Source organism: Rhincodon typus, chromosome 2, assembly GCF_021869965.1.
Source record: "Rhincodon typus isolate 14 chromosome 2, sRhiTyp1.1, whole genome shotgun sequence".
NCBI classification, from domain to species: domain Eukaryota; kingdom Metazoa; phylum Chordata; class Chondrichthyes; order Orectolobiformes; family Rhincodontidae; genus Rhincodon; species Rhincodon typus.
In genome coordinates, this window is record NC_063333.1 from 106,576,871 (window position 1) to 106,601,675 (window position 24,805).

Sequence of the window (24,805 nt, forward strand, 5' to 3'; positions counted from 1 at the left end):
TAACTCCCTACCTACACTCACCTTTACTGGCTCCATCCCCGCCTCTTCGACCTGTTTGTTTCCTCTCCACCTATCCTCTCCTCTAGCCCTCTTCTATCCGCCTCCCACTCTCTCCCTATTTATTTCAGAACCCCCTTCCCCTCCCCCTTTTCTGATGAAGGGTCTAGGCCCGAAACGTCAGCCTTTCTGCTCCTGTGATGCTGCTTGGCCTGCTGTGTTCATCCAGCCCTGCACCTTGTTGTCTAAAGATGGAGCAAGTTCACTGTGAGGGAAAACTACTAAGAAACACCAAAACAGATAGAAAGAGCTTGTTTAAGAATGTAAAAAAGAAAAAGAGGCAACAGTGAATATTGCCCCCTCAGAGAATGAGGCTAGGGAAGTGATCATGGGAAGCCAAGAAATGACAGAATATTTGAATAAATACTTTGCATCAGCTTTTATGGTAGATGATACTACTAGATTTCCAAATATTAAATAATTAAGGGGCTAAAGTGGTGGTGGGGGTGGGGTGGGGAATAAACACAGTAACTATCTCTAGAGAAAACGTTCTAGATAAACTAATGAAGCTAATGGCTGAAATATTCTTGGACCTGATGAGTTGCATCCTAGGATAGCATAGGAAGTTGCCGCAGTCGATCATTGATGTAATGGTAGTGATTGTGGTAGTAACCATCCAGGCCATCATCAGCACCTTTACAGAGGCATATGAGAACATGGGTCCTGTCCTGAACAAAGACGAAGGTTCTCCACTAACCTGCCCTGGCATTGTGGAGTGAATCCCTGATCGTCAAAGTCCGCAGGGAGACTTTAGAGAATGTTGACCACTTCCAATACCTTGTAATTATCCTGTTGGTCAAAGCATCTATTGATGAAGGGATCAAGCACCGCCTCCAGTGTGCTAGCGCAGCCTTTGGCTGCCTAAGGAAAAGAGTGTTCGAGGACAACAACATCAGATCTGACACCAAGATCAGGGTTTACAGAGCCCTGGTGGTTCCTGCCCTCCCATATGGCTCTAAAAATGGACAGTCACCTGAAGGCACTGAAGCAGTACCACCAATGCTGCCTGCGCAAGATCCTGAAAATCTGCTGGGAAGAAAGTCGCCCCAAAAGCCAGTCTTCTTGACCACTCCAACATCCCCAGCATCAAGGCAGTGACCTCACTTGATCAACTGGATGGACTGGGCATGCTATCCACATGACTTACATAAGACTCCACAAGCAGGTGCCCTACTCCCAGATTCGAAATGGCAGGTGAGCCCCAGGTAGACGCAGGCGCATCAGTGCATCAAGGCCTCACTAGCGAAGTGCAGTATTCCCACAGACACCTGGGAATCACTGGCCCAAGACCTTCCAAAGTAGAGGAGCAGCATCTGGAAAGGCTTCGAGCACCTCAAGACCTGCCGTCGGGAAAAAGGCAAGCCAGGTAAAAACAGTGAAAGGAGAACGTTGCCACACCAACGCCCCAACCACCCCTTTCCATGACCATCTTCTACCCCAAGTGTAACAGACCCTGCAGCAGTCACATCCATCCGTACAGCCACCCATGGACTCATCCTGAGAGTGAAAGAGTGTCATCCTTGTCCGCGAGGGACTGCCAGTGACAAAGATGATGATGATGATGATTGTAGGTAATCGTCCAAGAATCCTTAGATTCAGATAAGTCTCAGGATATTGGAAAACTGCCAATGTAACACACTTAATCAAAAGGGAGAGAGACAAAAAAATTAACAGGCAACTATGGGCCAGTTAGCATAATATCTGTCATTGCAGAAAAGTTTTCAGATACACATAATGTAATCAAACAGAGTCACTGTGGCTTCATAAAGGGGAAATCATCTTTGAGGAAGTAACAAACAGGATAGATAAAGGAGAACCAGTAGATCAAATATATGAGCATGAATAGATAATTGGCTAACTAACAGAAGACAGAGTGTTGAGATAAATGGGACATTTTCAGGATGGCCACTTGCAGGTATTGGAATGCCATAGTGATCAGGGCAGGGAACTGAATTATTTACAATTTATCTCAATGGCATGGATAATGGATGAGAATTTATAGTAGCCAAGTTTGTGGATGTCACAAAAGTAGGTGGAAAGGCAAGTAGTGAAGATGGCACAGGGAATCCACAGATGGATATGGATAGGTTCAGTGAGCGGGCAAAAACTTGGCAGATTAAACAAAATGTAGAAAAATGTGAGGTTATGCACTTCGGCGGAAAGAATAGAAAGAGCTGAATAAAGTTTAAATGGAGAAAGACTTTAAAAAATGCTGCAGTATAGAGGGATTTGTAGTTCCTCATGCATGAATCATAAAAAAAACTAGCATTCAAGTTCAGCAGGTAATAGAGAAGGCAATTGGAATGTTGGCCTTTATTTCAAAGGGAATGGCGTATGAAAAGAGGGAGGTCTTGACAAACCTATACAAGGCATTGGTCAGGCCACAGCTGGAGTTCTGATAAAATGTTTGGCCTCCTTATCCAAGGAAAGATATACTGACTTTGGACGCAATCCAGAGAAGCTTCAGTAGTTTGCACCTAGGTATGGACGGATTTTATTATGAGGAATGGTTGCGTGGATTGGGCTTGTACTTATTGGAGTTTAGAAGAATGAGAGGCAACCTTATTGAAACATGTGAGATTCTTAGTGTGCTTGACAGGGTAAATATTGAGTTGTTTCCCCTTGTGGGAGGCTAGAATTAGAAGTATAATCTCAGAATAAGGGATCGTCCATTTAAAACAGAGATGAAGAGGAGCCTTTCCTCTCAGAGGATGATGAACCTGTGGAATTCTTTGCCACAGAGGGCTGTCAATGCTGGATCATTAAATATATTCAAGGAAGAGATAGAGGATTTCTAATCATTAAGAGGATCAAGGGCTATGTGGATAACATAGGAAAGCTGGGGATTATTAGACCAGTCATGATATAATTGAATGGCAGACAGTTCTTGATGGGCCAAATGGCCTATTGCTGCTCCTTAGCTTATGATCTTATTGTCTTTATTTTTACAAAAATGAATACTCAAGTATTTGCATTTCAGCATGAATGCTGTGATATATGCTTTGAAAGCATGTGATCTGTTGAAAAAGCACAAGCATATTTTAGGCTTGTTATCACAGTTGCATTTATAATAGCATCGGGAATAACCCATGTATATTAATTAAGGCATCCCATGCCATCTAAAGTCTTCACAGTTCATTTGGTTTGGGAGTTGAAGGGGAAAATGACTCTGCTATTTAGGGCTGCTAATCTTGTCTGATCTTGGGAGCATATTTCCTTCATGTCCCAGTCTGCTTTCTCTTTCTAAGCTAATTTTACCACAATCCAGGGGGAAGTGTTGTGTCAAATGCATCTTCAGGACTGTACCCCATATCTATTGATACTTTCCAGTACCAGCCAGAAGCCAAATACAATTCATTCAGATCACATTGCACCTTTTAATGCTTCAGCCTCACATTTATTACTTGTGAGGGGATCTCCAGCTTCCTCCAATTCTGGCCTCGTACTTATCTATATTTATCACTCCATTATTAATGTCAATCCCTAAGCTCTGATCTTCTCTCCAAAAACCTGTCAATAGTCGGTTCTGCTATAACACATGTTCCAGCAAATCAAATTGGCTATAAAGTGACTGATGAATAGGGGAACGCTATCTCTTAAATGTGAATTTGTGTTGGCTATTCCATTGATGCGCGGAAGAATACACGTCGACATCACTTCATCGTTTTGCGGGCTTTGTCCGGAATACGTGCAATGTTAGTGCTGAAAGAGTCTCAGCGCCGACATCACGTGACCACTTTGCAGACTTTGTTGTGAAGCGCTTTCTGTGAGAGGTACAATACTCCATGATTTTCATTATTTTTGCAAATTCTGCCATGTTTCCCGCAAAAATGTAAGGACAAAGTGACAAGAATGTCTTTCATGCTAGCAGTGGCTGGTTTGCTGGTTTTAAGAACTGCTATGTTTTTCATAATGTAAAATTGTACGGTTAAGCTGCCAGTGCAGCCAAGAAGCAAGCAATGGCATTTCCTCCCATAGTAAAAAACAACTTGATGAAGAAGGCTGCAAAGATCAAATTTTCAGTTTGGATGAGATAGTATTATACTGGAAGCGAATGCCAACAAGAACCTACATTTCTATAAATGAAGCACATGTACCAGGCTTTAAGTGGCAAAGGATCATATGACTGTGCTGCTGGGTGCCAATGCCAGTGGAGACTTAAAGCTTAAGCCTGTGGTGGTGTACCACCCTGCCAGCCTGCAAGCCTTGAAAGGTTACCTTAAGTCTACTCTACACTTTAGGTCAAGCAAAAGAAGTAGGATGAAGGGGCAATTTTTTTCTGATATTATTGTTGATGTTTTGGAAGATGTTTTTAGAAAGTATTGCAGGAAAAGCAAATTGGATTTCAAGATTCTCCTCATCCTGGATAATGCACCATTGGTGAGCTTTCTGAAAACATCAATGTGCTATTTCTATCCTCAGACACAACCTCTGTCCTTCAAACCATGGACCAGTGTGCAATAGCAGCTTTTAAAGTTTATTATTTGAGGCACCTTTTTAAGAAGCTGATTGCAGCCGCTCAGTGGGTTAGGGACAGTGTTCTTCAATTTTGGAAAAGCTTTAACATCAAGAATGCAATTGACATTATCGTTGTGGCCTGGGGTGATGTCACTAAGGACTGCTTGCATGCAGTTTGGCAGAAGCTTCCCCCAGATTTTTTTCAAGATTTTAAAGGCTTTGATCCATCAGAGGAGCTCCTAAGAATCAAAGAATATTGTGTTGATCTTGCAAAGCAAGTTGGATTTGAAGAAGTGGAGAGTGAGGATGTTGAAGAGCTCCTTGAGTCCCGCTGTGAAGACCTCTCTACAGCTGATCTACAACAACTTGTCGCTGAGGGGGAAGTGGAAGCTGGAGATGAAGAAGATGAAGTCCAGGATGCAGTACCACAAGAGTTTTCCACTTCTGTTTTGTCTTCTATCCTAAGGGAAATTGAGAAGAAGTTGCAGCTCTTAGAGGACAATGATTACAATGCTGAACCCAGCAGCAGTTCGTGGAATAAGATCTTATTTGGCACCCTATGAACAGCTTCTTCACAAAAGAAGAAAAGGGGCAAAACAGCAAAAAATGGATGTCTTTTTTAAACCAACCCCCAAGAAACAGTCTGAAGACAATGAACCACAGCTACCACTTCTGGATTAATTATTTATCACCCTAACCCTGCAACCACAACTGCACCTTAAGGTGATAATGATGATGATGACCACCCTCAGCCCCTACATTAACAACAGAGCAACCTCAAAACCTCCTCCCCCATCAAGTCATCTTGACATTTTTTAAGGTAAGGTGTTAAATTTACTTTTATTTCATTAGATATGAATTAAAAATCATTCAAACTGTGCTATCATTTATGTTAGGCTTTTGAGTGATTTTTGAGCAATTTTGAGTGATATTTTTTGGTGGTCTGCCTCAACTCTGCTTTTCCCATAGGCCCCGTTATTTCTATAGTACAACTTTCTATTTAAGGCACTGCTTAAAATTAACTTGCTTGATCAACTGGCCTAATATATCCCCTTACAGTCTCAGTATACAAGTTTAGTTTTATATTTACTTTCATTGAGTAGCTCGGGAAATGGTACAACATTATGGACACTTTTAACAGCAGACAGCTGTTGGGAAATGCAGCTTTTAGTAACTAATAGTGAAAGTTGTATTGACTGCATTGTTTTGTGGGGCAGTAAACATCACATGCAATCTGCCAGGATTATGAGAACAATCATTGACTTGATGGGCTCCTGTACTGCCTTCCAGTGTAGTCAAACATGAAGCATGACTAGCATACATACACAAGGGTTTGCAGCCCATTCAGTAGTTATTGAGAAGCACTGCTGCTTGATCTACCTTGCTCATTATTCTTCCAAGTTTGGACAATGCAGCTCGCTTGTTTGGTATCATATCCACAAACATTCAGTCCCTCTGCCATTGTTGCTTGGAAGTACTAGTGTACTCCATCTACAAGATGCATGGTCAACTCCCATCTCCAATTAGTCTTGTCATTGCGTACCTATTAGAATTACCTTTACCTTCACATGGTATGATGGTTTCAGCCATTCAATGACTCAGAACTGAAAGAAAAAGCAGCAGCTGTATTAAACAAGCTTCTCTGCTCAGAAATCTAGCTCTCCGAATTGCCTTGCTGACTGCATCCTCGCTGCTCTTTTGCCTCTTTGTTTTTCCGCTGCAAAACGTCAGTATTTTAACATATTCCTCAATGGTCTGCTTTCAGGTAAAGAGTTGACTAGTCACATGGACTGGTTTCTATTGATTATTGAAAACTTACAATCGATCCCCTTGTCAAGGATAAAATACTTAGAATTCTTCTCAAACATTTTACGAAGAATTACAGATTTACGAAACATTTTAAAGTGATTAAATTTTTTCCTTACTGTCTTTGCTTTCTGGTCAAAGGCTGTCACAATATCAAGGATCAAAAATAATGTTCCGCATTGTAATTGACTCTTAATCTCTAAGTTATGATACCAGGTTATAGTCTAACAGGTTTATTTGAAAACACAAGCTTGTGTTTTCAGATAAACCTGTTGGATCATAACCTGGTGTCATGTGATTTCTGACCTTGTCCACCCCAGTCTAACACTGGCACCTCCACATCATCATCTTGACGGCAACACCCACTTGCCATGAAAGCATGGAAAAGAAAAAGCACCAGAAGAAGTATTTTGTAACTCCCCAACAATCATCATACTGTTGGATGGAAAATTCAACAAGAAATTATTGGAGCTTGTGGTAAATATTAATTCAAAATTTCTTTTTCCTTCATATAGTCTGGGTCAATTGGCAAACATAATCTGGAAGTTGACTTTGTAGATTGCTTTTGTGCCAGTTTCCTACAGTAATATATTACAGAACTTGGATTAAAGTATTTAGCTCTAATATTATGCAATGTGAGAGAGTCAATGATTTATCTCACAGTTAATTATTTAGTGAGAAATAGTGATCATAATACAATTATACGATAATCTATAGTATGTTGAAAATGGCATAATCTAATCATACATAAATGTTTTAAATTTAAGCAAAACAAATTACATAGATATAAGGGCATAGTATAAAAAAGCAGTGATTTTTTTTAATTTAAATTGTTCAACAAATTGGATCTTGTTAGAAGATAATGATTTAGCAAGAAAGATCCCTTTTTGGCATACTCGGGAAGTTAAAGTCATTATTAGATTAAAAGAAAAAACTATTAGTGTTGTAAAGAATGGTAGTACGTCTGAGGATTCAATTGTTTTAGAAACCAGTGGAAGGCCACCAAAAATTGATACAAAGGGAAAAATAGAATAGGAGAGTAAACTAGCTGTCCATATAAAGAAAATTATGAGTGTATTTACAATGACATGAAAAAAAGAACAACTGAAACAAACATTGGTCCCTTAGAGGCAGGGACATAAAAAATTATCTTGGAGAAGCAGGAAATAGCAAAGACTTTGAACAAATATTTTGTGCCTGTCTTCACAGTAGAAAGCAGAAGTCATATTCCACAAGTAAAGGGTAACCTAGAGTTAATAAGAATTAGAAAATTCATGTAATTAATATCAGAAGACAAAAAGTTCCAGAGAAACATATGGGACTAAAATCTGACAAATCCTCAGGACCTTATGGTCTACATCCTGTTTTCCCCAAAGAAGTATCTGCTGAGATAACAGATGTGCCTGATTATTTTCCAGCATGTCTTAGATTCTAGAACAATCCCAGCAGCTTGGAAATTAGCAATGTGATACTGCTATTCAAAAAGGAAGACAGAGAGAAAATAAGCAATGCCAGGTCAGTAAGCCTGACATAAGTCCTTAGAAAAGGGCTGGAATCTGTTATTAAGTCTTAACAATGCACTTAGAAGATCATAACATGATCAAACAAAGTCAATATGAGTTCACAAAAGTGAGATTATAGTTGAAAAATTGATTGGATTTTTTTAATGGGGATGTAATTAATAGGATAAAGTGCAACCAGTAGATGTAGTATGCTTGGATTTCCTTGGCATTTAGTATTTTTGCTGGATAAGGGATCATGGATTTGGAGTAACATATTAGCACGATTGGTTAACAGAAGGAAACAAAGAGTCAGGATTAGTGGGGCAATTTCAATTTGGTAAGCTGTAAGTAGAGGGTTGAATTAATGCAGTGACCTCAGTTATTGACAATCTGTGGTCTATATCTAGACAGAGAGACAGAATAATGCATCTAAAATTGCTGATGGTACAAAATTAGGTGGGAGGCAAGCACCAAGAAGCCAAATAGCTAGGTTAAATGAATAGGCAACAAGATGTCAGAAAGAGTATGACACGGAAACACGTGGTTATTTGCTCACAAGAATAGAAAAGTAGAAGATTTTTTAATAAGATATGTAACCTGTAAATATTGATATTCAGAAGGATACATGAATGTAGAAAATTAGCATGCAGCTACAACAAGAAATTAAGAAGGCAAATAGCATGGAGGCCTTTATTGCAATTGGACTGGTGTAGAAAAGTAAAGAAGTATTGTTACAATTGTACAGGGTTTTGATGAGGCCATATTTTGAATACTATAGGCAGAATCTTCCCAGTCTCTGAATGATGTTTGCTATAGCAAGAAAGTTGGGAAAATCATGTGAGATGGCCAGTGAGGTGCTTCTCGACATGTGTTCAACAGCAAGACAAGATTCACGCTACTGACTGGCAAGAGGCCTTTTTCCTTGCATTGACATACATTAACATCATATTATTAATTAATCTCACTCATTAATATACATTTACTCATTCTTGCACATCTCCAATCTACTTTCAACATGGTTCTGTACTTCAGTCCTGCACTTTCAAGCACATCAGCATCTTTCATTGTAACGCTGCTCCAAGACACTTTTCACACATGGACAGGCACCTGTTTCATGGATCCGAACAGGTGCATCTCAAAGCTGCACAATTGCTCTCTCTAGGACTCACTAACTTTGTGTCTGCTTACGTGTCTACAACATCTTTGGGACTTTGCCTCTCAACTGCATCTTAAACGCTTACAAAACCTTTGTCTTGCTACTTAGTCATAGTTGTTATTGTTGTCAGCAGTGATCTGTCAAGGGTAATTTTTGTATGGCACTGTGGTATGTCAATGTCACACTTATAGGATGAACCAGCAGCCTATGTGTCAAACACACTGCATTTGCAACAACCAAATTGTCATGTCTCAAAGTCTAAAAGGAGTAGTCTTCTGTCAAGTGAAGTGGGAGTGTCGTCATTGAGGGGGTCCTGGCACAGTAAGTCAAATGACTCTTTGGAAAAAGAATCATACTGGATTAGAAACATTAACTCTGATTCTCTCTCTTCACAGTTGGTGCCAGATCTGTTGAGTTTCTCTAGCACTTTCAGATTTTATTTCAGTCAGAGGGCTGGTCAGTCAACAGTCAGGACTGTCTGTCAAAGTCACTCATTAGTTGGACCACAATCAGTAGGGTCAGTGGAAAGTCAAGGGGGCTTACCAGGGGAAGTCGTTGTGGTATGAGAAATGGGGGGCCTCAGTGTTGGAGAATTGGAGGCACCAACCTAGGATGCAGAGGAGACAAGGATGGTGAAGGGAGGAGATTTAACCTGTCAGAAGGTGGAGAGAATAGTGTATGAGAGGACATGGAATACTGTGAGAGAGGGGTTATCAGCAGTCACCACCGCTGTGCTATGAAGTATCATGGTGAGCATGACAAATCTGTAGGGCCAGGGCTCCAGAGGTAATAGTCAGGGCAGCAGATGAAATTTGAGGTGGTGTGTGGGAATATATAGATGGACTGTTCACAGATTTCCAGGAAGAAAGGGACATGGCTCATCATGCCAAGTATGACCTGTGTTCCTTCCATATTCAATTAACATCTAAAGGTGAGCTGTGAATGTAAAATGGCTGTGACCACACCTGGAGTAGGCAAAGTTGGTGTTCTTTTCTATTCCAACATGTGGGCTTTACTTGTGAGAAATGTGAGGCCCTTCAAAAGGCAACTGCATCAATCAGACACATGCACAATGTCAATTGAAGCCATCTGTAAATAGATATTGTGCATTTGAAATGTATGCAGTGTCTAACTCTGTGGTGTTAAAATGTTGTTCACAAGCAATCCTGACCATATTGCAGATTGAAGATAGCCACCTCTGTGAAGTAGAAGTCATCAAAAGTGGCACCTGTTAGCCACAAAGCAGAGATACTACAAGATCTCTAAGATACACCATAGAGGCAAAGAACTGATTCCCTGTCACCTTGAACTGTAAGTATTAACCAACATTTTCTGATATATGATGGTCCCAACAATGAGAAGATACTGGACTATGGTGGACATTAGGGAAAGAGTAGCACTGACTTAGGATTGTAAAACGGGATGTCGCTAAGGACATGTAAATCGTGTGGCTTGGTGCTTAAACAGTGATGGATGTAAGAATGTGCACTTGCATGTTCAATGAAATGTGAGCTGTGCAAACTATTTGCTCTGAGAGGCATTAGTTTGTGGTTACTGTCCCACTACAGGAACATAGAAGGGCAACTCTGGACTGCTAATGCTTGACTAGCTGGACTTCACAGACGGCACCTATGCCAGCACCAGGGATTCCAAGATTTCGCAGCAATGGTGAGAACTTGTGCTTCTTGTGAGTTGGAGATTAGGACGAGTGTGGCATGTTGCATTCAGTGTGTTTGGGATTAAAGCACAAGGAAACTCATTAGGTCTTGCAGAGAAAACCCCTTCATGAAAAGCAGCAAAAATGACACTTATCTGATTTCTGGTAAGGTTCAACTCTCTGTGTCGGTTCAGTTTCCATATTTAAGGAATAATATATTTTCAATAGAGGCACTCCTGTGAAGGTTCACTAGACTGATCCATAGAATGGGAGAGTTGTCTTATGATGGGTACTTGAGTGCATTTGGTCTTTGTTTGCTGGATTTCAGGAGAATGATCTCGTTGAAATATATACAATCCTGAAAGGGTTCAAGGGTAAATGCAATGAGTTTATTTCTCCCATCTGTGGAACCTAGAACATGACCACACTATCTCAGAAAAAAGGGGATGATAATTTACAACTGAGATAAGGAGAAATTTATATATGGAAGGACAGTGAATCTTTAGAATTTTCAATCCCAGAGAGTTGTGAATGCTATATCATGGAATATCTTTAAGGCTGAGATAGACAGTTTGGATTTCTCAGGGAATCAAGGGACATGGGAAGTGGGTGGGAAAATGGAGATGAGGCAGAGAATCAGCCACAATCATACTTCTGCTCTTATTTATTATTTTATGCTCAGATGTTGTTATTCAGCATTTTGCATCATACCAGTTAATAAGTTACTGAAGGCTGCCTGCTGAAACCATGGGCATGCGCCATGCACTGCTTGCAATCAATTAAATACGCCTTAAAAGTTTCACATTTAAATAGGATATGACTGTGAACATGGGAAAGACTGGAGCAGGAGGCGAAGGATGGGGATAGATGACATGTGAAGGGGAGTTACGAAGGAGGGAGACTTCCTATTCCTCCCTCCCTACCCTCCAGCTGTCAATTGCGGGGCCTCGATCTCCTCTCCCCCCACCAGTCGAACCCTGTTCCTATATGCACATCCATGCAGCGCATGCAGAACGCTGCGTTTGCGTATGGTATCATCAATATTTTACATGATAGCACAGGGTTTGGAATTATATGTGTTTCCAGATGTGCACACATATACAGGTACCTCCAGTTGTGGGTGTCAGTAGACACTGCCATTATTGTACACATCTCTAAATAAGACTTCAAGAGGTAAAATTCTGGAATAAAATACAAAATACTGCAAGTTCACAATAGGTCCATCTGTATCAGAGAGTGATGAAGTGTAGGTGTGAAAATCTTTTACACAGTAGGAGCAGAATTTATTCAGTTGAATATTACAAAGGAAAAGGAGGGAACAGCAAAACAAAATAAAATGTACAGACATGCATTTTATTTTGTTTTGCTGTTCCCTCCTTTTCCTTTGTAATTGCAATTTTTTTTACAATGGATATAATAGTATATCAAGAAATTTCAAAATATTGCAAGCAGCTTTAATCTCCTGACTTTTAGTTTGACCACTGGATTGAAAGCATTTTTGATCGGGCCAAGGTCGCTCTTCTGCCTAAAATAAGCTGCAATACTTTGCTTGACTTGCCCTGGTATTTGAACTATTCGTTTTAGTAATTCAGACGAACTTACAGCACCGTATTTATTAATTAACCTATGCTTAGTTGGCTAAGTTATGCATGATCAAGTAAGGGTGTATCCAGAACTATTCATTAGGAAGACAAAATTTAAATTAATGCAACAAAACATTGAATAAAAATGAACAAATGAAAAAGTATAGCACAGGAGCAGGCCCTTCGGCTCTCCAAGCCTGTGCCAACCATCTTGCTCTAATTAATCTAAAACCAAACCTGTCATTTTTCGATCCATATCCTTCTATTCCCTCCCTATTCATGTACCCCCATGGGTACCTCTTAAACGTCTTCAATGTGCCCACTTTCATCATATGTTCTGGTAGTGCATTCCAGGCTGCTACCACTCTCTGTGTGAAAAACTTCCCTCGCACATCTCCCTTAAACTTGCCCCCTCTGACCTTGAACCTGTGCCCCTTGTAATTGAAACTTCAACTCTGGGAAAAGGCCCCTGACTATCCATCCTATCCAAGCCTCTCATGATTTTGTAGACCTGCATCAGGTCTCCTCTCAGCCGCCATCTTTCCAGTGAAAACAGTCCTAGTCTTTTTAACCTTTCCTCATAGTCAATGCCCTGGAGACCAGGAAATATCCTTCTCAGAAGGTGAACCTGTTCTGGACTCTCTCCAAAGCTTCCACATCCTTTTGGTAGTGTGGTGACCAAAACTGCACACAATACTCCAAATGCGGCCTAACAAGGGTTTTATGTAGATGCAAAATGTTTTGCCAACTCTTGTACTCCACGTCCTGGGCAATGAAGGCAAGCATGCCATATGCCTTCTTAAATCACTTTGGCTGCCTGTGTTGCCACTTTCAGGTAACTGTGGACCTGCACGCCCAGATCCGTCTGAATGTTAGTGTTCCTAAGGGTTCTGCCATTTACAGTGTAACTCACACCTAAATTTGATCCTCCAAAATGCATCACCTCGCATTTGTCTGGATTAAACTCCGTCTGCCATTTCTGTGCCCAAGTCATCAATCTATCTATGTCCTGTTGTATACTTTCACAATTGTTGGCACTATCAGCAACTCCACCAATCTTTGTGTCATCAGCAAACTTGCTTATCAGTCCACCCATATTTTCCTCCAGATCATTTATATATAGTACAAACAACAAAGGACCTAAAACTGAACCATTCTGAAAAACATCCTTCCACCACTACCCTCTATCTTCTATGACCAAGCCACTTTTCTTTCCATCTAGCCAGGCCAACCAGAATCCCTTGTGATTTTAGTTTTTGCACCAACCTGCCATGTGGGACTTTATCAAATGCTTTAGTAAAGTCCATATAAACTACATTCATAGCCCTTCCCTCATCAATTACCCTCGTTACCTCTTCATAAAATTCAATCAGGTTGGTGACACATGACCTTCCCCTGATAAAACCATGCTGCCTGTCACTAACTAGTTGATTTTCCTCCAAATGTGCATATATCTTGTCCCTCAGCATCTTCTCCAAGAGCTTCCCCACCACAGATGTCAAGCTCACCAGCCTGTAGTTTCCTGGATTATCCCTGCATCCTTTCTTAAACATGGGAACAACATTCACTAGTCTCCAGTCCTCTGGAACTTCACCTGTGGTCAACGAGGATGTGAAGATATCTGCAAACACCCAGCTATTTCCTCCCTTGCCTCTCTGAGAAACCTGGGGTAGATCCCACCTGGTCCTCGGGACTTGTCTATCTTAATGTAATTTAGGATTCCCAAAACTTCCTCTTTCAATATGTTGACATTCTCTAGAGTATTCACACACTCATCTCTGACCTCAACATAAGTCATGTCCTTCTCTTTGGTGAAAACAAATACACAGTACTCATTTAGGATCTCCCCCACTTCCTGTGGCTCTACGTATAATTTCCCTCCTTCGTCCTTGTGTGGGCCTACTCTTTCCCTTGCTACCCTCTTTCTCATAACATATGCATAAAAAGCCTTGGGATTCTCCTTGATCCTGTAATATAATGATGAGAGTTTGAAATAGAACCCACAATCAAGCAGATGTACTGCTGAAATTTAAACAAGTATTTAATTTGTTTTACCGTAGTCATCTCCTTAAATAATTTCAATATTTCAATATGTCACTGAACAGTTTGGGACCATACCTGAATTGCAATAGCAGGGAAATTAGTGGAGGTACATAAAAGAGTTCTTTTCAAGACAGCTTTCAAAGTGAGTAGGAGTAAAATAAATTGAGAGTTTTGAGAAGAGTTCTATAGTGTAGGAAAACAATGGCCAGCATTGGACAAGTTAAGTGTACAAGTAGGATTGTGAGGATGAAGAATGGTGCAGAAATAATGAGGGATTTTATGCAACAGCAAAAATATTAAAGGTGAAGGATTGTGTGAATGTTAAAGGCATTATGAACATAAACAGTAGGTGAATAGGGTGAGATGCCAACAGTGAGATTCTGGATGAGCTGGACATAATGCAAGAAAGCAAAAGAACATTTCTAGCTTTGGATGTCCTAAAGCATATCCCAGCTAATTCAGTTTCTTTAGTGTGTAGTCACTGTTATAATGTAGTCAAAAACAACCAATTTGCACATATCAAGGTCCCATGCACAGCAGTCAGGAAAATGGTGTTGGACTTTATTGTATTATTGTCTTTTCTTTTTCTTTTGCTTCTGCTCTTTTTCTTCTGTACTTTTTCTCTTTTTTTTTCCTTTTCTGTGGCGAGTTAGTCATCAGCATCAGTGTGACAGCGAGAGCAGGCTGCATGTGGAATGGTGGACACGGTTTCTCCTGGCGATTGGAGGCAGTGGCAGCAGCAGCAAGGACATCCTCCTGATGTTCAGGGCCAGTGGCAGTGGCAGCAAGGATGTCTTACTGGCATTTGAGGCAGGTGGCAGCATCAGCAAAGATCCTCCAATGATCAAAGTCGTGGTGCCGGCAGCAGTGGACTGTTCAAGATGGCAGCACTGGCAAGGCGACATCTGCAGCCAAAGCGGGATTCTTGGCATGGTGGCGCCTGGCCTGGCAGTGGAACCAGGGACTCCCGGTGGCAGTAGGCCCAGAGCAGGGGCTCCTGACCTGGCAGCGGAGCCAGGGATTCCTGGTTGCAGTGGGCCCAGATATGGGACTCCTGGCGCTGGCGTGGCAGTGGCAGCAATGTGTTATGCCCAGAGCAGGGACTTCTGGTGTCATCAAGGCAGCAATGGAGCCAGGGACTCCATTACGGTAGGCCTGGAGTGAGGACTTCTGGTTTTCAGCAAGAAGGCAGTAGTAGCAGAGCTGGGGACCCCTGGCTGTGGGGAAACATGGTGCCTAAAGTGTGGCGACTCCTACCTTGGTGGGTTGACGGAGGTCTCATCCATTTACAGGAGGCTAGGTGCCGGCATGGACTGGTTTCGAATGACTGTTATTCTGAATGTTTTATTTCTTTATTTTTCTAATTTATTTATATGATCTGTAATGCTGGACTTTTTATTTCTTTATTTTTATGAATTTTTTTTTCCTAAGAATTTGTTCTTAAGAATCTGTATCTAGGTACCCTTGTACCTAATAAGGCACCGTAATATGGTGACTTGTAAAATTTCTGATGTACTCATTTGAGTACATGTGACAATGAAGCTAAGTCAATTCAATTTAAGGGTACCTTTAAGACAGTTACATGGCATCATGCATGTGACACTGTGATATTAAAGTCCTCACGTTCAGTTACTCACTGCTCGGTGCAATGGAGTCAGTGTAGTGTGAACAGTTAGTCAGTTACGTAAACACTGAACCCAGAATATGTATAAATCTAAGATGTAACAGTGTGAAGAGCATTGTTAATAAACTTCAAAACATTTGTCTCAATATGAACACAGTTTTAATTGTATATAATGTGTGCTAATGTGAGGGAAAGCACCCACATCACATACTGACAGCGAGAAATCATTTCAGACTTCAAGAGGATATAGGTGAAATGTGCGAAGACATGGCAAATGAAATTTAATGCAGAAAAATGTGAAGTGCTACAGTTTAGCATGAAGAATAAGAAGAAGCACAATACAGTGAAGGAACAATTCTATAGCCGATGAAGGAACAAAGAAAGATCAGTGTATATATATGCACAAATCAGTGAAGGTGGCAGATAGGTTGGAAATGTGTTTAAAAAGGCATACAGGATCACAGGCTTTAAAAATAGTGCAAGCCGTTGGAGGAATAACGGAAAAGTTGACAAGAATGTTTCTGAGGATGAAAAATTCAGTTAAATACATAGATTGGCAAAGATTGGGGTTGTTGATGAGGAAAATGTAATATCATCAAGTTTTCAGATGACACAAAGCTGGGTGGAAGGATGGGCTGTGAGGAGGATGCAGAAATGTTGCTGTATGATTTGGAAAGGCTGAGCAAGTGGGTGTTTGCATGGCAGATGCAATATAATGTCGAATAATGTGAGGTTACCTACTTTGGTAGTAGATTATTATTTGAATGGCTGTAAATTAAGAGGAGGAATGCTTATGGACCTCATGCACCATTCGCTGGAAGTGAGCATGCAGGTGCAGCAGGAATAAAGAGGGCAAACTTTATATTGGCTTTCATAAAGAGAGGATTTGAGTACAGAAACAAGGATGTCTTACTGCAAAAAAAAATTATGCAGGGCATTGGTGAGGCCATACCTAGAATATTGTGCACAGTTTTGGTTTCCTTATCTGAGGATAGATGTTTTTGTTTTACAGGCAGTGCAGCAAAAGTTTGCCAAATTAATTCCTGGGATGGCAAGATAGACATATGATGAGAGATTGGTTTGGTTAGGATTGTATTCACTGCAGTTTGAAGAATGTTGAGGGAACTTGTAGAAATCTATAAAATCATAACAGGACGAGATAAGAAGTAAGCTCCTGATAGTGAGGGGTCCAGAACCAGGGAGCATTTTTTTAAGGATAAGGGGTGAGCTTTTTAGGACTGAGATGAGGACAAAACTCTTCGCCGAAAGAAAGGTGAGCCTGTGGAATTCAACATCAAAATATTGTGTTTTCAGAAAGGAGGTAGACATAGCTGTTGTGTCTAAAGAGATCAAGGGATAAGGGGAGATTAGGGTATTGAGCTTGCTGATCAGCTGTGACCATATTGAATGGTGGAGCTGGCTGGAGGGGTCCAATGGCGTATTCCTGCTCCTATCATCTATGTTTCTGTGCTTGCCCTAGAATAGTGAAAAGTTTAGGAGACTAACAAGAAGAATATTGATCAGATTTACTCTAGAAGTGACGAAAGTATGAATGTGGTGTGGAAGGAGACAATAAATATATTAATGTAGATCAAGAGAAGCATTAATCTTATCCTCAACCCTCCACTGAAAATCTTCCTCAAAGTTGGAACACAGGAAAACCACAAAGGACAACTACAGAGGGCAGAAAGACCACCCCCTTACAGCTGTGAAACACAAGAAAACCTCCATTACAGCTACAAAGTGCAGGAAACCCCTCCAGTAAAGCAACAAAGCATGGGAAAACTGTCATTACTACAGAATAGCAATCTTTAAAGAAAATAAAATACCAGTACTATAAGAAAGCTATGGAATCAGAAATAGTGCTGCCAGGGGGACTTAATTTCAGAAATGGGTCGAATGGAACATAAAATTTGGCATCCTGGAGAATACAGTTCTTGAGGTATAGAATAATTTTAAGATAGTAAGACAGATGTTGGACTAGTAAATACACTTATGCACACAATTGGAAGTATAGTATATTATTTTTTACTCACCAAATAGTAAATGAAACATCAGACAAATTCAAAGACGTGCTGATAGCATTTGACTATTATTCCTATCCAGAACTAATAAAATTCTTGAAAAGTAAAATTTAACAAGAGAGTACAGCATCCAGGTGAATCCATAGATAATTTTATTGACAATCTCTACAAACTACTGGAGAGATGCAATTATGCAACTATGTGACTATGTGGAATTCATAATGAAATCAGATTGTTGTTGGCTGAATGCCAATTCTGCTATACCAGCTGATGTTTATAACCCTCAGACATATATGTCCACCATTAGTTGTGATTCTGCATTTGGACAATTTTTTAAGTAATCTGGATTGTGCCAAGAATTAGGAGCCAATTAGGATTTTTAGTTAGGTTCACAGTGTGATGAATTTCCGCATGCTGGAAGCTGCATACACTAACACGCAGACCCTATTTAATGTGGGCAAAGGAAGTTTGCACATATATTGCTCATTTTATATTGGGTAAAAAAGGGACATGGAGACTACAAATTTTTACTATATGTTGCTACGTTCTCATCACTGTGCATTAAGGTGCGTGGCGTTACGGGTAATGTATTAGCATGGATAGAAGATTGGTTAACTAACAGAAAGCACAGAGTGGAGATGAATATGTGTTTTTCTGGTTGATGATCAGTGGTTAGTGCTGTGCCTCAGGGATCAGTGTTAGGGCTGCAATTGTTTACAATTTACATGGATGATTTAGTTGGGGACCAAGTGTAATGTGTCAAAGTTCATAGATGACATTAATATGAGTGATAGAGCAAAGTGTGCAGAGGACACTGAAAGTCTGCAGAGAAATATAGATAGGTTAAGTGAGTGGGCAAGGGTTTGGCAGATGGAGTACAATATGGTAAATGTAAGGTCTTCCATTTTAGTAGGAATAACAGCAAAATTGACTATTATTTAAATAGTTAAAAATTGCAGCATGCTGCTTTGCAGAGGGATCTGTCCTTATGCATGAATCACAAAAAGTTAGTTTGCAGGTGTAGCAGGTAATTAAGAAGGCAAATAGAATATTGTCCTTCACTGCTAGAGGGATGGAGTTTAAAAATAAGAAGGTTATGCTGCAGCTGTATAGGATGAGGCCACACCTGGAGTACTGTGTGCAGTTTTAGGGGTGCCTGCTTACATGAGAAAGGATATACTGGCACTGGAGGGGGTGCAGAGGAGGTTCACTGGGTTGTTTCTGGAGTTGAGAGGGTTGGCTTACGAGGAGAGATTGAATAGACTGGGACTATGCTCGTTGAAATTTAGAAGAAGGAGGGGGATCTTGTAGGAGCATATAAAATTATGAAGGGATTAGATAAGATAGAAGCAGGGAGGTTGTTTCCACTGGTGGATAAAACTAGAACTAGAGGGCATTGCCTCAAAATAAGGGGGATCAGATTTAGGACTGAGTTGAGGAGGAAATTCTCCACCAAAAGGGTTGTGAATCTGTGGAATTCCCTACCCAGTGAAGCAATTGAGGCTACCTCATTGAATGTTTTAAGGCAAAGATAGATAGAAAGATAGAACGGTAAGGGCATTAAGGTGAATTATGGTGAGTGAGCAGATGAGTGGAGCTGAGTCCGCAAAAAGATCAGCCATGATCTAATTGAATGGTGGAGCAGGCTCAATGGGCCAGATGGCCTACTCCTGCTCCTACTTCTTATATTCTTATGCTGTTATGGCAGCGTCCAAACCAATCAGAATCCACCTGCCTTGTCTGAGAACTAAGATTGGCAGTTAACTGTTCTTGCTTTAGCTCCATGTCAATGATAGACCGACCAATCAACATCGTCTTCTGATCCGTATAAACAGGTGGTCCTTTATTCCAGTCTAATTCTTGTATTCTAGTCGTTATGACTGTAAGGTGAATGGCTTTGACTTCTTGTCTCCTTGTAACATCAAGCAAGAATGAATCTCCATGTAACACAATTGAGGAAATGAACAAGCTAGTTTCACCAATAAATTCATTGCTGAGAAGGAAGGAGTTGAATTAAGAAGTCCACCTACTTCAGCACAAATCTAGAGGAAAAATGGGAACCAAATTCCACAAATTAACACAATTATATACAATTGATGAAAATTAAGGATGTGGTACAAACAACTCCATGGAACAAAAGACTAAGAGGAAACAAACATGTGGAAATAACCAAGACAATGGAAAGCAAACCAAAAACAGAAATTGCTGTTGAAAACCAGCAGATCTGCCAATCTGGCAGCACCTGTGGGAAGAAAGCAAAGTTAATGTGTTGAGTCTGGTGACTCATCATCAGAAAGAAAAGCAAAACATCACATGCTACAGCAGGACCCATATCGACAGCTGTAAAAATAGAAGTTCATCAACACAGTCCTCCGTGGGGGAAACGATACTTGGGGGTGGTGGGTCTTAAGGGGTTAATATCTGATGGCATGCAGTAAGTACCATTCACTCTGTTGATGTCGTGAGGACTTGATCACAGCAAAGAAGGAACTTGTAGGAGCTTGACCTGGGGATAGTGTGATTCTAACAGTTTCTGCAGTAACATACGTTATATTAATGCATCCTGTAAATAATTGCTAAACAAAATACACTACATTTGTTGCTTATTCAACAAGACTGTTCTAGTTAGACCAGAAAAATGAATATCCTAATCCACGCTTGACCACTTCAGGTTTAATGGAACTCACACAAAAGAGCCAGATCAGGCAGTGTCCCATTCACCTTTGGACTAGGAAGATACCAATGTAGAAAAGTCACCTGAGCACACTTCATAGCCACTTCTCTCTCTGTCGTAATTGCACCATATTACTATCCCAGCCTAAGCTACTATGATTAAAGTCTTCCACTGCACTACTGTATTGCGGTTGCATTACACTATAACTTCTTCTGCAAATCTGTTCCCTGTATCTTTCCCTTCAGATAGTGGACTATGAAAAACATCCAGAAGTATAATAGCACTGCAAGTAGATTCTGGCCTTGACCCTTTGGAACATCTTTCTCGCACACAAAAATATTTTCCATAATCAGTATTTTGCCACATCTCTTTTCTTTCCTTCTTTATCTTTCAGTCAGGTAGATGGGTGACTGCCAGGAGAGGCAGGCAGGTAGTGCAGGAGTTTCCTGTGGCTATTCCCTCTCTTATAGATATACCGTTTTGGATACTGTGGGGGGGATAGCGTCTCAGGGGAGTATAACCACAGCAGCCAGGCCTGTGGCACCACGATTCGCTCTGCTGTTGAGCAGGTTCAGGCAAGATCCAAGACAACGATATTGGTAGGAGATTTGATAGCTAGGGGCACAGACAGATGTTTCTGTAGCTGTGTTTGAGACTCCAGGATGGTGTGTTGCTTCCCTGGTGCCAGGGTCAAGGACGTCTTTGAGCGGTTGCACAAAATTCTTCAGGGTGAGGGTGAGCAGCCAGAGGTTGTTGTGCACGTTGGAATCAACAACATAGGTATAAAGAGGGATAAGGTCCTGCGGAGTGAGTGCAGGGAGTTACGAAAGAAACTGAAAAGCAGGACCTCGAGGGTAATAATCTCTGCGTTACTACCAGGGTCACGTGCTAGTGAGACGAGGAATAGAAGGATAGGACAGATGAATGCATGTCTAAGGAGCTGGTGCAGGGGGCAGGGTTTCAGGTTCTTGAATCATTGGGACCTCTTCTGGTGGAGGAGTGAACTGTACAAGAGGGCCTGGATCAGTACATAAGTCTATGATGTTGTGGCCATTCCAGAGACTTGGTTGAGAAAGGGACAGGCCTGGCTGTTCAACATTCCAGGGTTTCATTGTTTTAGGTGAGATAGAGAGCAAGGTAAAAGAGTTGGAGTAGTTGCATTATTAATCAGGGAGAATGTTACACCTGCAGTTAGAGAGAACAGACTGGAGGGCTCATCCACTGAAGCAATATGGGTAGAGCTCAAAAATAAGATGGGTACAATTACTCTGATAGGATTATACTATAGTACTCCCAACAGCTACCGAGAGATTGAGGAACAAATATGTAGACAGATTATGCAATAAAAACAGAGTTGTCACAGTCAGCAATTTTAACTTCCCCAATATTGACTGGGACTCCCTTCCAGCAAGAGGCTTAGACAGGGCAGCATTCGTTAAGTGCATCCAAGAGGGTTTCTTGAAACAGGATATGGATAGTCCAACTACAGGACGGGCCATACTGGACATTGTATTGGCAAATGAGCCTGGCAGGTGACTGATCTTTCAGTGGGAGAGCATTTTAGATACAGTGATCACAACTCCATAAGATTTCAGATAGCTATGAATAAGGATAAGTCAGGACCATGTGGCAAGGTACTAAATTGGCGGAGGGCAAATTATGTAAATATTAGACGGGATCTAGGGAGTATTAATTGGGAAGAGCTGTTATCAGGCAAGTCCACATTTGACACGTGGGAACTGTTTAAAGACTTGCTGATGAGTGTTTAGGACCAGCATGTCCCAGTAAGGAGGAAAGACAAGGAAGGCTAGGTAAGGGACACTTGGATAAAAAGGGAGATTGTGAGTTTAGTCAAAAGGGAAGAAGAAGCATATATAAGGTTTAGGAAGCTAAAATCGGACAGGGCCCGTGAAGAATATAAAGAAAGCAAGGAAGAACTCAAGCAGGGAATTAGGTGAGCAAGAAGGGGCCATGTTGGCAAGTAGGTTTAAAGAGGATCCCAAGGCATTCTATACATACATTAAAAACAAGAGGATAACTAGGCAGAAGGTAGGGCCACTCAAGGATAAAGGAAGGAAATTGTGCTTGGAGGCAGAGGATGTGGGTGAGATCCTTTACGTCAGTATTCACCCAGGAGAAGGATATGGATGATAGTGAGATTTGTGTGGAGCATGCTAATATGCTCGGGTGTTTTGAGATCAAGAAAGAAGTGACATTGGGTCTCTTGAAGGGCATTAAGGTGGATAGGTCCCCGGGGCCCGATGGTATCTATCCCAGGTTATTGAGACAGGCAAGAGAGGAGATTGCTGAGGCCTTGACCAAGATCTTTGTATCCTTTCTAGCCACTACAGCGGTCCCCGAGGACTGACAAGTAGCTAATGTTGTTCCTCTGTTCAAGAAGGGAAATAGTGATAATCCAGGAAACTATAGAGCGGTGAGTCTCACATCAGTGGTTGGGAAGTTTTTGAAGAGAATTCTTAGAGATAGGAAAAGCATGGCCTAAATAGGGACAGTCAGTGTGGCTTTGTGCAGGGCAGATCATGTCTTACCAACGTGACTGAACTTTTTGAGGAGGTAACAAAGGTGATCGATGAGGGTAGAGCAATGGATGTTGTCTACATAAATTTTAGTAAGGATTTTGACAAGGTCCTTCATGGCAGGCTCACCCAGAAAATTAAGATGCATAGGATCCACGGTGACTTGGCTTCATGGATTCAGAATAGGCTTACCTATAGAAGGCAGAGGGTTGTGGTGGAAGGGTGTCTTTCTGGCGAGAGGTCCATGAAGAGTGGTACTCCACAGGGATTCTTACTGGAACTTCCAGTGTTTGTGATATATATAAATGACTTGGATGAAAATGTAGATGGGTGGGTTAGTAAGTTTTCAGATTATACAAAGATCAGTAGAGTTGTGGAAAGTGTAGAAAGTTGCCAAAGAATACAGCAGGATATAGGTCAATTGAAAATTTGGGCAGAGAAATGGCAGATGCAGTTCAATCCGTGTAAGTGTGAGGTGCTGCACTTTGGGAGATCAGATGTTAAGGAAAAGTATACAGTTAATGGCAGGACCCTGAACAACATTAACGTACAGAGGGATCTTGGGGTTCAAGTCTGTAGTGCCCTGAAAGTGGCCATGCAAGTAGATAGGGTGGTAAAGAAGGTATATGGCATGCTTGCCTTTATTGGTAAGGGAATTGAGTACAAGAGTCAGGATGCCATGTTGCAGCTTTGTAAGACTTTGGAGTATTGTGTTCAATTCTGGTCGCCACATTACAGAAAGGATATGGCAGCTTTGGAGTGGGCGCAGAAGGGGTTTACCAGGATGCTGCCTGGATTAGAGGGTGTGAGCTATAAGGAGAGGCTAGAAAAACTCCAGTTGTTTTCTCTGGAATGGCAGAGGCTGAGGGGGAACTTGATACAAGTCTATAAACTTATGAGATGCACAGAAGGGTTGATGGTCAGAATCTTTTTCCCAGAGTTGAAATATCGAAAACTAGGGGGCATGCATTTAAGTGAAAGGGGAAAGCTCAAAGGAGATGTGAGAGGCAAGGTTTTTAGACAGAGTGGTATGACTCCGAAACGCACGGCCAGCGGGGGTGATGGAGGAATATACGATAGGGGCATTTAAGAAAGTTTCAGATAAGCACATGAATATGCAAGGCATGGAGGGATTTGGACCAAGGGCATGCAGAAGGGATTAGCTTAATTTGGTGTCATGTTTGGCACAACATTGTGGGTTGAAGGGCCTGTCCCTGTGCTGTATTGTTCTGTGTTCTGTTTTTCCTTAGCATATAGTATCCAGGAATATTCAATCCCCAATCCTACCCTTCTTTCAGCCAGATCCCCATATTCATCTCAAATTGTATCCCCTATGACTATCTCTCCCTGCAGCTCAATAATCTTGTTTACCCTACTCCACATATTCATATTAACGCACAGTCAGCTCTATTTCGATTGTTTAAAATTCCGACTTACTCTGACTCCACTTAATACCATACTATTTTCCATTCAAGTGCTATCTGACTCTATCAGTTCTTAGTTTTACAGGTTTCCACTCCCTGGTAAATTAGTTTAATCTCTCCTCGACTAGGGCACTACTAGATTATTGTATCCATTTCTGGTAATTACACAGTAGCAAGGTTTTGAAAATGTCAGAGATTTACCAGAACAGTTCCAGGAAAGAGGGATTTTAGCAACAAAGAGAAGCTGAACTGCTCTGGGT

General features: G+C 41.1%; 1 protein-coding gene across 1 annotated transcript in view; it reads left to right on the plus strand.

The window, feature by feature from the left end:
* Positions 1 to 24,805, plus strand: part of LOC109935564 (sodium-dependent dopamine transporter-like) — a 109,221-nt gene that overhangs the window by 10,390 nt on the left and 74,026 nt on the right. The gene's annotated exons all lie outside the window — the stretch shown is intronic.